Raw genomic sequence first — 16255 nt, 5'->3', positions numbered from 1 at the left:
ATCTGTCCTAGCGGCCCAGAAGTATGCATTATACGTAGACAGATGTGTGTTCATAAGTACTCAGCACTGGACAGTTGTTTCGGCCTCATTGGGCCATCGTCAGCTGTGCGCAGGTAGGCAACGTTTGAAGGGGGGGGGGGGGGAGTTAGGCTGCTCTGGGTTGACGGATCGGTGCACCAAGGGATGGGGGAATGAAGGGATAAAAGAGAGAGGGGAGGGAAGGGTGTGCAATCTCTCTTGCTCCGGGATTTGGGCAGTCCAAGAGCACTACCCACCACAGAAAACATGCGAAGATTCCCCAGTAGCCTTCATTGGTTGCCCTCAAGTAGGGAACCTACCTATATGGAAGTGGGTCCGTAGATAAGCTCGTCGACGAGTGTCCCTCAGGCTGAGCGAGGAACAGCTTGTTCATTGAAGGGAATTCCCAAGATTGTGCCAGAAGACTTTAGGGGTATCTGGGACACAAAAGACCTGGGCGAAAAGCCTATGCAGGGTGTAGACATGCGCGCTTTTCGCCAAATTAAGGCAAGTACCGGAGCTAGCACCAAAAGCGGAATATAGTCTTCTAAGGCAACGTCAAGCTCCCTAGCTAGTTCTCCTACTTGATGACAATACACACCCAACACAGCTGTCCAGTGCTGGTATATGGCACACAGCCAGATGCAATAGGGCACTGATCAGTGGGTCGATGTAAGAAGGATGAAGGCATGAGATTAAAGATTAAAAACGATGGGATGACGAGATGAACGATACGACTGCAGACGGCTGATGGAGCGGAAGAGTCTACGGTGCGAGCAAAAGACGGCGGTGCGGTAGATAGAAATAAAGGAACGGGATGGGAAGGGGATGATTAAAAAATGGTCGAATAAAAGGGGCAACGGACAAAGAAGTGGTCCATTGTCTCATTTCCGTTTCAGTACTCGTTTCATGTCTCGTTTCAGTACTTGTAAACACATACACTACGTGCAGCACGAGCTTGGGCGTTTTCTTTTTTCCCTAAATATTTCACTGGCTTTGCACAGGGCTTTCAGTGAGTTTCAGTTGCCACGTTACCTGTTAAACTACAAACAAAAAAATATAAGTAATATCGGGCGCGCACGTCAAAAGAACCCCAGGTGGTCGAAATTATCCGCAGTCCTACCCTGCGGCACGTGCAGCATGTCGCCACACGAGGCTGACACAGCTTCCGTGTAAATTACTGCAATCACCTATTGTTAAGGATGTAATAGTAGAACGGCGTAAACGGCTCATCTGCCACTCATTTCTCGCAGAAGAAAGGAAAAAAAAGAAAGAAAGAGAAACAGAAAAAGATGCCCAGAAGGACGAAGTGGCAAGTCAGCTTGGGTGAACAAGCAGTTTTACATGGCCCATTTTACACCCACAGAACATTGGGAAGGCAGGCGGTGACGCAGCGGGACAGGACATCATGCTGACTCTGGACATAACCCTGCGGGGGCATTTGCGGAACCCCGTGTTTGTGTCGACGGCTGTAACTGTCCTTGAGGGCCACTGACTTTTTATAATCTTTTAAGCAGAGCCGTCCTGAGGCGATCTTCCGCCTAGACCAGGATAAGCGTGGATAAGGACAAATCCCCACGAGTTCATTCGATTACACATGTCTGGTAGAGACATATCCATACATTGGACTCTTTAGTCCGTATTCACCAACTTACTTAAACTATTGGTTTAGTGACGTCGGGTTTAAATCAATCACGTGAGACTGCACCTGAGCTTCGCTGGTTCAGCTTTTCGCAAGATATTCTGTAAACATATTGCGAACCAACTATTCTCTGGGTCGTGGAATATCATCGCCATCAGCCGTACTGGACTATGAGTGCTCCACTCCTTTAAAGAGTAGCACTTTTTAAACGGCGAAGGTGCACAGCCCGTATCTCTTCTTCGCTGAGTATCCTTAGCTAGTGGAGGCTATAGGTGCTCACTACAGAGTGTCACGTATGATAGTCACCATATTGGCGAAACTCACAAGAAATGGAGCTGCAGGCGCCCTTTTGGGCAGCCACCAAGTTCCAACTCCCGCCCTAATTCCAACTCCAACTCCAAGAAGATATCTTGTTGTCTTCATTCATTCTCTGTCCTTGGGTCTAAAGAAAATTGTTATAAAGGCTGGTGAGATAGAGCCCAGGCTCCAAAGCTGTGGGTAGCCCGAGCCAGGCCCGCAGTCCGGGGAAAGGGGGGGGGGGGGGTGTTGTCGAGATAGGCTTGCCGTTGCTGGCCACACGCGAGTGGGCATCGTAGCGACTTTCTTAAAAAAAAAAGAGATGAAGATGTGAAGATGAGGTATGTACAGGATGAATGAAACCGATGAGACCGAAGTACACTGTGGATGGAAGGTACGCTAGAGGGGCCTTTGCGCAAGGCCCGTTTCTATTGGAGAAAACGCACGACGTTACGAGTTTTCTTTCAGGATATGTTCGATGGTTTCAGACTGATGACAGTGACCGCAGCTGGCATCATCCCTATAGAGCCGATCTTGCATAGTTGCGAGTTGGTGGGCGCAGACCCTATATGCGTAACCTATGGAGCATGGTTTGTATGGCTCGGGGGAGGCCTTTCATGGGGAGAAAGGTCGGTGATTTTGCATCATGTCCCGTATCCTAGGGTGACTCATTTCAACTAGCTGTCTGTCTTTTGTCTAGCTGGCCATTTGTCTGTCTGCGTCGTCCGGAACTGGTATAAAGAAGGGCTGCAGCGATGATGTGCTGAGGATGCTAACTGGTCCGCTCTCTCGTTGCCTCTGATACCCACATGAGACGGGATCTATTGGAGAGTAATATCTCTTCCGATGATTTTATGCTGAGCACACGATCTTCTGACACAATTCGCTAAGGTGCTGCCGCACATTACGCATACTCGGATAATAATGAAGTTGAGCTACGCCAAAAGAATGAGGGCTTGCCAAGTTACGGCAACAACAATGTAAAGGGCACTCACTCTGTACTTTACAACGTATGATGTGGATTTCCCCCAAGGGAGACAAGAGCACTGAGAGTAAAGCGGGTGAGTATATTTCTCTGCAGGAATATCGCAGAAATTGGTTGCATACACACTGTAGGTGTCCAAGCCTAAGCAGAAGCACTATTAAAAAGAAAAAAGAAAAAGAAAACATGACACAAGACAAAAGTTACATTCACAGTTCAGCTTTGGATGGGATTAACCCTGACCCGGCAAACGTCCATAACATGGATCTGTGCTTGCCCCATTCTTGTGGCATGTCATGGAGTGAAGGGTTGCGTGGTACAAGTTCCGCCTCAAACACGTGTTATCTGCGAGGAATATTAAATACGAGGTGCTGCATGGAGTAGCAAATGAAATCACAAACAGACTGGTAGAGTACAGCCCATGCCCGCCCCGTGGCCCAGGGTCGAGAACTCTGGGTAGCCGGAGCGCGGCCATGCCTGTTCTCTTCCGTCTCGTTGAGCTCGTTTTGCCCCATTCGTCAAACGTATAGCCCCTTGGGGCAGAGGTTTTGCCCCGACAGTAGTACTGAAATCAAAAGTATTTTTGTAGGATCACATCCCTGATACGTGAATGTGTGGAAGGATCACAGATGCTGAAGTCATATTACTGAAACCTTCTTAGTACGGTATAGGCAAAATTTCTAGTATTACGTCGTACGTATATTTGCGTACATACTCGAATTTTCGTGCTCTCTAAAATTTATTGGATTCAGACAAAGACACGGAAAATAAATTGTACCCTGTGTGACAGAAAGACAGAAACGATGATTTGTGTGTGTTTTCGCGAAAGCAACCGAAAGGAACAGTAATAGAGCTACGCGATATTTCCCGTATTTCCAGCATCCATTGCCAACGCGTGATGGAATGAGGCTGGGACGCTGTCAGCCTGACGTTTCAAATGAATGAAGCCAACTCAAGAAAACATAAAAAAAGGGACCACTCGACCTTCGGGCGATAGTGAGCGAAAGTACGACAGCCTTGAGTTTCACTTTCTCTGCCTACGTCGACTGTTAGATTAGATAACATTGTGGCAGTTGGAGCAGCCTCCGCTCAGTGCTCAGCAGCTCCTGAGGTCGTGCAGCGAGAGGCTATCCCTTTCCCTCGCAGTTCAATCCTTTTGTCGTCTCTCGATGGAGTGCTTACCAAATAGCTCGACAATGGACGGCGTGAATATCATAGGACATACATTCTGCAGCTCAAGTAAAAAGAAAAAAGAAACACACACACGAAAAAAATATTTAGACAATCAAAAAATCGAATTGGGAGTAGATTTACACGTGAGTCAGCCTATCCGTAGGCTACAAATGCCCTGCATTTATATTCATATGCTGCTACACATGTGAGACAATGCAGGGTGACGAGGGTGAGAGGATATTCCCTCCGACCAATAAATTGTGAGCAGTGGCGTAGCCAGACCTCCAAGGTAGAGGGGGCTCGATACGAAAACTCGCCCCATTCCCCCTCCCCCCGGTGATCCTGCGTTCGACAACACACACATACTTTACACACTGCAAACTGCGAATGAAAAAGAAAAAAAAAAAAAAAAAGACGGAAATAGCTGATTTGGACATTCACACATTCACAATACGGTTACATGTACACGGCGTCATGACCGATGAGGTGGTGGCACAAAACTTGAAGTATTTTGAAAATCTCATACTTTCAAAACCATTCAAGAGTGCTGCTTAGATAGCCGCCGTGAACTGCAAGCACTTTCACGATCGTCACACTGCCCCCCCCCCCCCCCATATATTATGTTCTCCTCGGACTTGCACGATTTGTGTGGGTCGCTCGGTGACAGGTAGGGTGGGCTCGAGCCCCTCCTAGCCCCCCCCCTCCCCCCCTGGGGTACGCCACTGATTGTGAGTTATTTGAAAGTAAAGCAAAACGGGAATCAGATTACTGTCTGATGCTCATCATCAACTCGTAGAGGAACGCGATAAGCCATCGTGGGCGGGTTCACTATTGAAATTTGAGACCAGTGTTGTCACTAACACTTTGATAACACATTTATTCGCCATTTTCTTATCACCATGTAGTTAGATAGTCCTCCCGCACCTTCCTCCATGTCCCGCACTGTGCGCACGTCGTTGACTTCTATTTGTTGGCGCTGCCGCCGCCAGTTGCAAAACCAGTGTGGGGCGGTCACGCCTCCGCACGCCACAGTCAGCCACACTGCCATCGGCGCACATGTCGAAGGGTTGGTTTCGGTTTGTTGAAGTTGACAAGTGAAGATCTAGACATTTACCTTGGTGGGTAAATATGTATATATATATATATATAGTTTTTTTTGCGTTGAATGTTACAAGCAGTTCTATACTTCGTAGGGTGGCTCCTCTTGCAAGAGGTACTTGGACGCTGCATGGAAGAAAACTTAAAAAATACAAATTCTGCTCAGACTACTTCAAAATCGACCTGTTCGACGTGTTCGACCTATTTACTGTCGTGGAATTCAGCAGCTGATCGTGCATCTTCCACCAAGCGGAGATAGAAGGGGTCTGTATTTCCCACGCGTGCATGCTGAACATGTAACATCCTATACCGACGTTGTATGCTCATTGTAAATGAAACATGGCACTAGCAGTGAAAGTAGAAAATATCAGTAAACTCGAACTATGCAACTCCCCAAACTTGTGTAGGCATTGTGATGTCGCAGTGGTGAAACCCGCTAGTTCATAAACAAATATGTGTCATGCTGTTCTCACATCATTCCATATATTCTCATTACAGCTCATACCCAGGTTTATACCCAAGTTTATACCCAAGTTTATACCCAAGTTTATACCCAAGTTTATACCCAAGTTTATACCCAAGTTTATACCCAAGTTTATACCCAAGTTTATACCCAAGTTTATACCCAAGTTTATACCCAAGTTTATACCCAAGTTTATACCCAAGTTTATATACAGTGAAACCTCCGGAGGTTTCACTCGGCTGCGCAGCGGGTGTCCAAGATAGGGCCCTATTGGACACCCGCGGTGCAGCCGAAGTGTGTCCTACTTAGGGAGGTGTCCGAGTTAGAGTACGAGAGAAACAAAAAATGGAAAAGATCACAGCTGTGTTGCAAGAAATGTCCCCCTTCTTCAATTCATGGTCATCGATTTTGGTAGATTCAATTCTGTGCAGATTCCACTCAGTGGCATTACCTTTGGAGCTTTTCGAGCAGTGTGCTGCTTGCTTGATAATTTAAACCCGCTAGGAATTGAGCCCAAGGACTTGTCTCTGATGCGTCAGCCCACTTTTCATTGCTTTGGTGCAGTGTGCGTCCAAAGGCTCTAGACAAACCGAAGGCAAGTGCTCGCACAAAGAATAGTTACAATGTAGACTGACAACACCCGTTTTTGGACTCTAAAAACTAAAACAACAAAATGCTGAGACCAGTATAGGGGAAAAAAAAAGGCTCATTTTGGGTCTCTTTAGTGCAAAGATAGGCCGAGATTGAGGTAATTTGGCAAGGGTTTTGTCCGACTTAGCAGGGAAAACCCTGTCCTACTTCAGGGATAGGGAGGTGTCCGACATAGAGAATTTCGTCCCCATGTAGTTTCAATGAGGAGTTGTCTGAGGTAGGGAGGTATCCGACTTTGGAGGTTTTACTGTATATAAAAATGAGTTTGTGTTTTCCATTTGGTTTTATACATTTTTCTTTGCGACCATGCCATATGGAGGCACGTGTTCCACAAATTTGTGACCTGCCCAGATCACTGTCAGTCCACAGTCCTGTATCACCCAACCCATTCTGCTTCATGTATACACGAGAGGCTAGTGCAGACATTCACAGTTCAAGTTGTTGACCCTGCTTCTCAAATACAGAGGCTGTTTTCGTGTACCCCCTGAGTGTCAGCTCCAGTTGCTGGTCCTCTTCAGCTGCTGATCAGCTCCTCATATGCAACGATCAGCTGATTGGTAAGTAATTTTTTTCTCTCACTATTTTATGTTTTTAGCACATACTTTATTTCTGTTGGCTGGTGGCAGGGTACAATGTCTGGAAGGTCCAGTAGAAGACTAGAGTTAGGGCCTCCCAGTAAGGTAATTAGTTACACGTCTCAGTTAATATAAATGCACATTTGTTTTAGGAAGTTATACGTACAGTAGGTGTGAAAGTTACTTATATAATACAGATTACCACTGTCACATTTATATGATGTACAAAATGTATAATTTCTTATCAAAAGACCTTACCGTCTGACCCCACTCATTAATGATGTAGAGGGGTATAAAATCCGGTGAACTAGTGAGGATATGTTAAGTGAAGTGCCTCAGGACGAGAGCTGCCAATATTTAAAACGGGGACTGTTCTTCTTCTCTGCGATCATTAATGACGTGTTTGTTCACAACAATGTAGATTGCAGCACTGTTCTGACAACACCGCTAGGGCCCACATGCAGAAACATGGAGGAGGTGACAATGAAAAAATGGCTAGGAAGCAAGCGAGCTGGTTTTTCAGGTTTTTCAGAGGTTTTTCAGTGGCATCCTCACTAGCTTTGGCAATGCTTTACGCACGAGGAGCGTTCAGGACTGACCGGAAGCTACTGCAGACACCACTGAGGAATCTTCTTCATGTTTGTACAAGTGTGCCCTGGTTTGCAAGATATGTTCCTGGTGTGCATAATTTACAGCAAGAGCTAAAAGGTTTGCTGATAAGTAAGAAATAGGGATTTACATTGCCAGAGCATGAGAATATAGGTGCTGGAATGCTGCAGCATTAAACCATTGCAGGAAGATTTCCATATGCTGCAATTATAGAGGCATTGACCATTTCCATGCTTTTAAAGTGCTGTTTAAGGAGCAGCCTGCCCTCAAGCAATAATGGACAATGTTGGCTGTTGGCGGAATTGAACGAATGGGCCTTCATTCTATCTGTGTCAGTTTCCACTTCCTTCCTTGCTTCCTTTTCTTCAGCACAGGCATAGTGAGAATGCTATTTCTGAAGCCATTGCCTTGTTCGCTCTGCTGCCTCTTTGTTGCTCTCTGTGAATCCCAGGGCTCCTCCCAGGTCTGCAGTACTCGATACCCATACTCGGAATCCTGTGATTGAGGGAACTCTCTCTGCAGTACTGTGTTTTGGCACAACTCTGGTCCAGTTTACTATATCCATACCCACATTCAACCTAAGAACGTCAGGAAATGTAGTTCATCAACCCCAATAGAGTTACTCTGCTGGATAAATTGTGCTGCAGCGCCATCAGTTGCCGCATAAGGGCTCCTGTAGTTTTGGTGTCGGCACTGTTGCAGCCAATTGGAACAAGCATAGGGTGGGGCTTAACCGTGTCTGATCTGATTGCAGGCAAACCCAAGTTGTTGCTCTTCCTAGAACCCGAGATTGCAATTTAGGAATTAGAGTCTGTCACTGAAAAATCACGTGCTCGCCAATACATACACGTGCAACAATCAATCGCATGACATTTGGCGTAGAAAAGCGATGCAAGTTGCATGTTGAAGATGTACCTGGGTTGTAATGGTGTTTTGTAGTAGTCCTATATCTAGCTAAAAATCAGAAACAACGTAGCTTTTCATGTGAATGACTGCACCTGGGTATTTGCCTCTCCTCAAACATGTTGGGATTCAGCTGCCCATAGTGCAGTTATACCTGTACACTGAGAGGGAATGGCTTGCTACCTGATGGGTTCTGGGTTAGCAGCTGTGGTTATATATTGTGTGTGAGTGCACAACAAAAAAGTGGATATAACGCACTTGGCTTTACTCTCAAGGCATAATCTCAAGGTGCGTTTCAAAAATGTGGTTGAAGTGCTCTGTGATTGAACGCTCTGGAAAGGGATATGACATCAGATGTGAGATGCCATCGGAGAGCGTTGGGTTGAATTCTAAAATATGCACTTTGCTTCCAGTTCAGCCTTTAGCGACTAGGCGTTGCTCAATGGAATAATTCAACAGTGTTCCTGATAGATGAGGCCGTTGTTACCGATGTTGAAGATTTGGTGGCACTGGGCAGCAATGATGAGATTGAACTATATGAATTTGCACACCTAACGTTGGCAAAAACGTTGCTGTGTATTAAGGAGGCAAAATTTAAGTGGGCTAAAAAATAAGTGGGCTTCCTGGCGATTCACTTTTATGGTTTCATGATGTCAAACATAATGTCATTACAGCTGGAGTGTGTTGCTCAAGGTAGACAAGCAAGTTATTTTCAGTACTAACTAGACCCCGGCAAACGCTTATTTTTGCTGTGTGGTTTTAATAGTGCTTTTTCAATACAGGAGCCTGAACTGGGTGCCGGGGAACCTCCTGTATCAATTTCATAGTGCCTGTCAGAGCCGTAGCGCCGGGAGTGCGAGAGGGGGAGCCGCCCTGGGCGCCCTTGACAGAGAGGGTGCCGAACGGCAAGCCCTGGCAGGTTGGTTGGACAGTATCAAGTAGGAATGAAGGGTGTTTGAATTTACGGTCTTGGCAGTGTAAATATGAATTTTCTCTTGCTTGTTTACAAGGCTTCTGACAGCAGTGAGGGAGGGGGGTTTCACATTTGCCCTGCCCCGGGTGCAAACTCTCCTCACAACGGCTCTGGTGCCTATAAATGCCTATTTTAGCATTTGTGCCTTTTTTGGTGTAGATGCCTGAAACTGTGATTAAACACCGAAAAATACCTATAATTGCCCTAAAGTGGTGGCAGAACTTCGTTGTGCAGGTGAAATTGACACTGGTCATGTCACATATCCATTTGAAACCATCGATTGCTTGAAAGAAGCCAGTACAGTCAACCCTCGATTTATGAACTTTCGATTTACGAGTTCCTTCCTCTTATGAACACTAGGAACCAAACTTTTTACATGCATTTTTCCCTCGTTTTATGAGCCTCGATATTCAAATAATGAATGGGATTTCTGGGTACCAACCAGGAGTTGCCCAGCGTTTTTGCCCTCAGTTTATGAACGGGTCGTTCCGAGGTCAACGGAAACCTTCAAAGGGATTATTCCGTGGTCTTATGAATGACGCCTGAACGGACAAAACGCTTTCCAGGTATTGCACCCTCGGTTCTTAACACCTCAAAATCCGAACACCAAACGGGTTTTCTGGCATCGCACAAGGGACAAGGAACCAAGTGTTCCTGGCCTCAATTGATGAATAGGGTGGCCGCTGTCATCCGGTAATTAATAAACGGAGGTTAAAAATCCCTGTGGAAATCCGACACCAGTCGAGTGCAAATGTGCTGACATCTCTTCTTTCCAAGATTGACACAGCGGAAGGCGTGGTCGAAATCAAAATTACACAATATATTGCATTATAAACACAATCCCAACTCAGAAGTACTGTTCCATTTGCTCGGTGGTACTCACTTAACGGAATTTTCTATTTATGAACGATTTTTTGGGAACCGAGGGTGTTCATAAATCGAGAGTTGACTGTATCTCAAAGCTGCTGGAATGCTGGGAATTGAAAATCAGTTACTCGGTACGGTCGCTTACTCGTTCTTTCTCGCCCTTCCAGAATTGTGTTGTTTCGTGGGTCGTTATTATAAAATATAGGCACGTTTTGCAAAGGTTTTGTCGCAATCTAGAACTAGCAGCGCTATTGCCTGTTTACATCTAAAAGAGTCCCCGAAGCTTTTTTTAATTTGTTTTCTTTTTCTTTTTACAACTAGTTTGACACACGGTAAAATGCTGAGGAGGAGGCATTGTCCTTGCTGATGGAACTGATTTATTCACTTCGTTCTCATACTTTCAGAGCTACAGGTGAAAAAATAAACAATTTATAGTTCCTATAATGCCATTTCTGTTGCCTAAAACAAGGTTTTTTTCGTGCCTAAAAATCCGGGTTCTAGTAATAACATGCTTGTTTCTTGTGGGTTAGGTTCAAAAATTTTAATCCGATAAGTGTTCTTTAGTTTTCCCGAGTGCATTATACAGGGTGTCCCACCGAAAAAGGGCTAGGGGCTAAAGAAAAAACTGAGTGCTCTACACAAATGGAACCAACTGTACATGCTTGGCAGTTGTGTGGTCTATCGAAAATTTTTTTGTCTATTCCTTGTCTATTAATTAGTGGTAATTAATTTTCTAACTTTTTAATTATCGGTTTTAGCTCTCAGATGTCAATGAGGAAGTTGTAGTACATGTCGAAAAAGACACAACTGAAGTGGTTCGAGGTCGCTATGGCTCGTGGTTTTGTTTTTTCCCAGGTTTCAGATGCCGGGCGGACAGATCGCTGCCCAAAATCTGGAACCCACGCGCGATGATTCCAGCGCCCTCCGGCGTACATTGACCTTGAGATTAGCGCTTGGAGACCATCCTTGGGCCACGTCACACAAGAGGAAGATATTTCACCTGTTTCACGGCACACCTATCAGAGGGCACTGCAATCGTCGCGCGCGGACACCGAATTATGGGGAGCGCTCTGTGGTCCTCGCTGCTTCTGAAACCAATTTTTAAACCCGGGAAAAAACAAAACCACGAGCCATAGCAACCTGGAACCACTTCAGTTGCATCTTTTTCGACATGTACTACAACTTCCTCATTGCCATCTGAGAGCTAAAACGGATAATTAAAAAGTTAGAAAATTAATTACCGCTTTTTAATTGACAAAGGGCGATGAAAAAAATATTTTTTGGATAGACCACACAACTGCCAAGCACGTACAGTTGGTTCCATTTGTGTAGAGCACTCCGTTTTTTCTTTAGCCCCTGGCCCTTTTTTCGGTGGGACACCCTGTATACTTGTATAATAAGTAGTAGGATGCTGAAGGGAGTTCATCATACAGCACATTCTGTATGGCACAAGAGCATTGTACGACATAAAATACACATTGTTGTGTCAACAGCATCTGGACACATAATGTTTCCACTGCAGGTCCTTTTGTTATCATAAAAAGCACTTGTCAGCCTTGCTTAGGGCCACACATCTTCTGACTTTCCTAGCTAGGATGTGACACATCAAGTCCACTACAGTAATTGTGGCGTGCATTACAGCCTTCAAAATCAGCACAGCAGGAGTTGAAATTTGAGAACACTTTCACTCAGCAACCCTGGAGCATCACGTCATCTGAGCTTGCATAAGTGGAGTGCCCTGCGTGTCGGTGCCACGCATTGTGACAACAGGACCTAAGGACAGGTGTTTGTACTGCAGGTAAGTTATATACTGTGCTTTAAATGTTATAGTTCTGATAACCTGTGTCTTATATGAGTGAATAATACATATACGAATGAGAATATATACATATGTAAATGTTTATGTATATGAGTTCATAACTCATATGTCGCCGTACCAGCACTGGACAACAGTTGCCATGTGGGGATGTCATCAGCAGTGAGCAGACAGGCAGCGTTTGAGGAAGTGGCATCAGAAGGTCATGTGAAACTTGATGTCCTCCCATCAGGGTGAGAACATCACCAACTGAAAGCCTATGGCACAGTGGAGCAGCCATTACGGTACAGTCCTTGAGCACTGGCTTTCTTTTTCTCAAGCACTCTGTATATAATTGGAGGTTTACATCGTGAGACAACTCAGCTCAAACACTCTACTGGCTTCGCAATGAGGCTTTCAGGGTTTGGGCAAAACTTTTCATACGTCCATTCTGTGTTTTTCCTTCTAAAGCTGCATGGCATGTACCTATTCGTGATATGGCCTACTCCGACGAAATATTATTTGAACAGCTAGCACTAGTCTTAATAAGTCTACAAAATTAAATTAATTACTCAGTAAAAATATGTTATTGTTTAAATTAGGAAGTTGTAGAGCAAACAACTGCGATCTCCACTTCACAAAACTGGAAACCACAGCGAGCTTGTATATTGCACTATGAAAGATAGAAAAATGTAAAATCTCTGTGCGTCCTGCAAAGTTTCATTTCAGGTGTGGCCACTTTACGTCCTCCTCTCCACTATGTTGAATTCCTCTCAGTGCAGTGGCCAGTTGTTCTGCAATGCGTAGCGTACTCCTGCAAAAAAAAAGTGTTGCTATTGTGCATCTTTCTATGGGCGTGTTAAGCAGCGGCTCTACCCAACGCGCTTGGTATACTCTGTCCCTTGTACTCCGATGCCTCTACTGAATGGTCTTTCAGAGCCACGAGTGCGATATGTGCCCCGGCGCAGTTTCCAAGGCGTCTCATTGGTTTTCCGGCGTCCCCTTCCTCCATACGTCATGGAGCCAGAGCAGCACTTATGCGCTCCGACCTGCAAGCTGGAGTTACTGTAACTCTCAGAGTTATTGTCTGTTTACATTTAGGAGAGTCCCCGAAGCATTTTTAATTTCTTCTTCTTCTTTTCTTTTTTTATGACGAATTTGACCCACGTTAAAATGCTGAGGAGGGGGCGCGGCGTACGAAGGTAGGTACAGGTTCGGTACAATTCCTGCAGTTCGGAAACCTGAGGAAGCTGTCCTCCTCGTGGCAGTCAGGGCCATAGGCACACGAGCGAAAATGGTGCCGCATCCAGTGTGTCCATGTTGTGTGCCGAAAACGAAATCTAGAAGGAGAAGCTTAAAGATTTCGAGGACTAAGAAATTCGGGCGTTAGACTAAATCCTCCGATGCTCGAAACCCATCTCTCATATCGCCAGTATGCTGCCCGCGATAAGTATTTCTGAGCAGTGTCGTGGAACCAGTGGCAATGGCTAGAAGCCTTGTGACCGTCGCAGGATGGATAAGTTTTGCATTTCGTGCCGCAAAACGATTAGAGTGACAGTTACAACTCCCATTTATGGTATTGTTCTTACGGATGGAACTGATTTATTCACTTTGTTTTTGCACTTTCGGAGCCACAAATGAAAAAATTCAACAATTTATAGGGCCTATAATGCCATTTTTAGTGCATAAATTGGGATTTTTAGCGAGTCTTATAAGCACTAAAACAATGCTTTTTTTTGTGCCTAAAAATCCGGGGTCTAATCATGAGGGATTGAATACAATGCAGACGGACGAAAAGTGGCCGCAACAAAAATGAAACTCTGTAAGATGCAGCATGATTTCGCGTTTTTCCCTCTCTGACATAGTGCACCATACAAGATCACTCTGCTCTTAGTTTTTGCATATCGTAAACATGATTTTTATAAACTCATTAAGGTTAGTGTGAGCTGCTCAAATAATATTAGGTCTGAGTAGGCCATATAGCAAGTAGGCATATGCAATGCAGTTTATTTGGAAGGAAAAAACAACAACAAAACAAATAGGCAGCGTGGATTTATAAAAATTTTGGCCCGTCTCATGTTATGGTGATGTCATTGTGTGTTCCAACTAATGAAACTGAATGACGTAAGCTGCATTTACTTCATTCGGACAAATCTGCCATTTCTCCTGGCAAATTTGCACAGCTTAGCATGCAAACAAGATTAAATGGAAAGTATGTATTATTTATGACTGCTGTCCAAATGTTATCGTAGGAACAAACACCTGGGTACACCTAGACATCAGAAGCCAGGAGATGTCAATTAGCAATTCATTTTTAATTTATGAGGATGACCAATGCCTGACAATAGAGGGGGCATGTTTATCTGCATTGATAAGGGGCTAGGTTCTCACGAGGCTACTGTTGATACTGTACTTGAATTCTCCTGTGTCCGTGAATAATTTTTTTTAAATATGTGACTTTCAAATGTCCTAGAATGAAATCACATGGAGGCTTACAAAATGATGATTCAGAAGGAAGTTAAACAAAGCCCTGTTATCATAAATGGCGATGGTATCTACTACCACTACCTACCCTACCTACTACCTACTTTGCAGAAGACCATCTCCCGTGGCATAGTGGTTAGGATGATCGCTTTCCACACCGAGGCTAGGAGGTGGCACGGGTTCGAATCCCTGCACCAGCCATGCTGTCTGAGGTTTTCTCCGGGTTTTCCGGCAGACTTTCCAGACGAATGTCAGCACAGTTCCCCCTGAAGTTGGCCCAGGATGCATACTAATCCCCCTGTACCCCACTCCCTCCTGCTGTCCTCTCTCCACCTGCCCGCGTCTGTATGCTACTCATAGCCACAGTTGCTTCATGGTTCTAAAATGCAATAAAAAAAGAAAACTTACGAGACAAAGCTTCCCTCTCCCTTATGATCTGGTCACGCAATTTGCCACCAATGATAATAGATGCTTAAGGTATTTCAGCATCTGTAGAAAAGCTTCTAAATATTTGCTAGCCAGTAGCCACTGAAATAGATAACACGAGTTTGAAACTACCAAATAAGTGAGAGAACTGATGAACCTTTTCAGTGACTTCCACCTTTATCGTTCATTACCAAATAAGTATTCTGGTCTTATCCTGAGTTACCTTCGCCAGGGTTTCTTGGCTCAGTGTGTTTTGCATTCGACTAGTTTCATGTGTTATTCTCAGATGCAAAATGCCTAAACCCAAAATTTGTACACAATTACTATAAAAATTTTCATACTTCAAACCCTTACAAAACCCTCGAAGACATTCTAGGCTTTCATATTGTGACTCATCTGAAAACTAGCAACTGTATCTCTGTAAGTCAGCATGTGTTTTGAAAGAATCACTCATGTAAGCAACAGCTATTTGATTGAACAACAATGGTCAGATTGTTGCCTTGTTTATCTTCTATAAAAATGTTCTCCACCGACACTCCTCCTTCCCTCCAAGCTCCTCTGGTGAATGGATACAGGCTTTTTTTGGTAACTGGACTTGGTCCATAATCACAGACAGGAAAAGTTCACACCACAGTTTAGTGAAGTCCGGTGTTCTTCAAGGTCGCAATTTAGCCTCTATTCTTAATGTACAGTAATGATTTGCCCAACACTATTGCCTCAACTATTCGACTGTATATAGATTATTGCATTATTTACTACAACATTGATTGCGATATTCTCTGGTCGGACCTGAACAACTTAGCACCTTAAATACCTTATGTAATGGTGGTCTAAATTTTCAGTATTACGCTATGCAAGTAGGCCTCCTGTCTGTGCAGCTCCCTAGTTTCCCTCTCTCCCCTATTCCACTGGAGCGACCTCATTGACCCCTCTCCTGAATAAGGGCATAACATTTCAAGGTTGAGGTGCACGTGGTTTGCTCGGTGGACCGATGCTGGTGTACGAATACTCCTTATTGATGCCTTGTGAGCGGCAGAAACTTCGGCACACGGTTTCTCCAAGCTTTGCCCTCTTCCCTGAGCAAAGACAAACTGTCGTATAGTGTATAAGGCTAAAGTATTCATCTGTGGTCCATTCACATGGCACCGTTGTATGCCACCAGCAAGCTATGATCAGGGTGACAAAATGAAACAAGTTCACATTCTGGGGTTAGTTGACAAAGTGAAGCATCATATCAATATCAGTCCAGCACATGCTATCTCAACTGATGGCCACGTGAGATATTCTATCCATAACATT

At 44.6% G+C, this 16255-nt stretch overlaps 1 long non-coding RNA gene across 1 annotated transcript; it reads left to right on the top strand.

The window, feature by feature from the left end:
* Positions 1-4934: 4934 nt before the first annotated feature.
* Positions 4935-15258, top strand: LOC135377562 (uncharacterized). The gene is made up of 6 exons (XR_010418127.1): positions 4935-5230; positions 5306-5474; positions 6789-6881; positions 11893-12049; positions 12192-12351; positions 14642-15258. It is a non-coding gene; the product is annotated as an uncharacterized LOC135377562 (long non-coding RNA).
* Positions 15259-16255: the final 997 nt, after the last annotated feature.

The sequence above is a fragment of the Ornithodoros turicata genome, chromosome 1, assembly GCF_037126465.1.
Source record: "Ornithodoros turicata isolate Travis chromosome 1, ASM3712646v1, whole genome shotgun sequence".
Lineage (NCBI taxonomy): Eukaryota > Metazoa > Arthropoda > Arachnida > Ixodida > Argasidae > Ornithodoros > Ornithodoros turicata.
This window is presented reverse-complemented; position numbering and strand designations above follow the sequence as displayed.